Below are 2127 nucleotides of genomic sequence, written 5' to 3' on the forward strand. Positions count from 1 at the left end.
CAATTTATTTGGGTAGAGTAAATGGTAATTTATTCTTGATATTAATCGAATAAGTATATTTATTTTTTTAATATATTTAATATATTTATTTTTTAATATATTTAATATATTTATTTTTAAATATATTTAATATATGTATTTTTAAATATACTTCTTCGATTCACTCATTTGATTACTTCGTTAACTTATGTCGTTAATTCGTTTCCTTTATTCATTCCAGTAATTCTTTTAATTAATCCATTAATTATATCCAAAACCCCTTTAGTACAAGAAGAAGGTAACGCCTAATATAAAACAAAAATAAAATTATTTAATGTATTATAATTTAATGTAATGGTTTCCCTTCAAAAAGCGTATAAATCTTTCGCCTTTTACTAAAGATTTCCGTGGAGGGGAATAATTGATGTGTCTATTTTAATATTACAGTAAATATTACAGTAGAGAAATATTGTCAATATTGCTGACACAATAACGTTTACATTTAACACGCGAGCCTTCGAGAATTAGAAGGTCAAGCATTCGTCTTCACTATCCCAAAATAAGAAAAAAATTGGAAAGATAGTACTTGCATTACACGTGTATAATTGAAATTAAATTCGTCTTAAATTTTTCACCGCTACTGTAAATATAGTTCTACCGTGTCGCCGCGTCGTTACGAACGGAACAACGTAAATATGTAGCTGCGTCCGACGGCGGCCAAATCTACCGTCGACACACGCCAAGAGGAGACAACGGTCGTCGACGGGCACACGGCAGTGCCGCGGCCCGTTCGAATCTGCCGCCGTTGCATCGCGTCGTCCCGCTGCACCCGGAAACTTTCCTAATTCCGCGTCGCTTGCCCCGCTCGGGCAATGTTACACGGTCTGTTTACAACGCGGGGGGGCTTGCTACCCCGTCGAGCGCAGCCGAGCGGATTCCTGATTAAAGTCTCGAGTGTCCTTAACACGGGGGGGGGGGGGGGGGGGGGGGGGGGGGGAGGGGGGTGGGCTAGCACCGAGAAAAGTTCCGCACACATTTCGTTCCCGTCCAGGATATCGATTCCGCGGCTAGACACCGCCATTGTTCCCTCCTCCCTCCTCCCTCCCTCCCTCCTCCTCCTCCTCCTCCTGCCGCGGCATTCTTATCAAAGAAATCGACGTGCCGCCGCGAGAGCCATGGATCAAGCCGAGACCCACGCTGCTACCTCGCTAATGAACTCGCGGGAACACGGTCGACGAAATAACGGGAAGTTCGTCGGATTTGTCTGAGTTATGTTGCCTTTTTCTTTATTAGCGGCTGTTTTGTTGAAATTGCGTTTAGTGGGGCGTAGAATGATTTTGATAATGTGGTTATTGTGTGCCAATATATTGGGACTGTATGTGTTAATATATATTAAAATAAAAAATTAGAGAGAATTAACATATGTTAAAATAAGGAATTAAATAGAATTAATATTTGTTAAAATAAAGAATTAAATAAAGTTAATATATATTAAAATAAAAATTTATGTACATTAACCCTTTGCGAACGAGAGACGACTCTCGTCGGTGTTTAGGTTAGAATAATATCTACACGAAGTATATAATTGTATATAATCGTGTATAAATAATATTTCTGTCATATACAAATTAAAATAATTTTTATATAATACAAATATAATTGAGAAAAACAAATCGACATATCTGAGAAAATCGCTTCGCCTTCTACCTCGCTTAATCGAAAGTTATCGTCCACTAAGTCTTAATAATATATATATTACTATTATATTACGGTATATAATAACACCATAGAATTTCATTAACACGCTTCCTGTATCAATACCAGAAACAATCGATAATTTCTCGCGCGATAAACATAGTCGCAGCGAATATTCCTCGCATAACCTGACATAATTAGGAATTAATTAATTGTGTATATTGTTCCACCAAACGCCGCGCGGTTTTTCCATTAATTACAATTGTCTAATAAAGATCAAGGTATCACAGAAATCGCGGAAAATGACCCTGATACACAAACTGTACATAAGTTCTGATACATAATTTCTCCCGAGAGTTAATGTCATACAGACACAGAAAGGACTGATAAGAAATTCTACGTAGAAAGAGAGAGAGAGAGAGAGAGGGAGAGAGAGAGAGAGAGAGAAAGAGA

At 37.6% G+C, this 2127-nt stretch overlaps 1 non-coding gene across 1 annotated transcript; it reads left to right on the forward strand.

Annotated features, from left to right (window-relative positions):
- Positions 1-328: 328 nt before the first annotated feature.
- On the forward strand, positions 329-450 carry LOC144477633 (U5 spliceosomal RNA). Its single transcript, XR_013495253.1, has one exon. It is a non-coding gene; the product is annotated as a U5 spliceosomal RNA (small nuclear RNA).
- The last annotated feature ends 1677 nt before the right edge of the window (positions 451-2127 follow it).

Source organism: Augochlora pura, unplaced genomic scaffold (assembly GCF_028453695.1).
Source record: "Augochlora pura isolate Apur16 unplaced genomic scaffold, APUR_v2.2.1 APUR_unplaced_2459, whole genome shotgun sequence".
Taxonomy (NCBI): Eukaryota; Metazoa; Arthropoda; class Insecta; order Hymenoptera; family Halictidae; genus Augochlora; species Augochlora pura.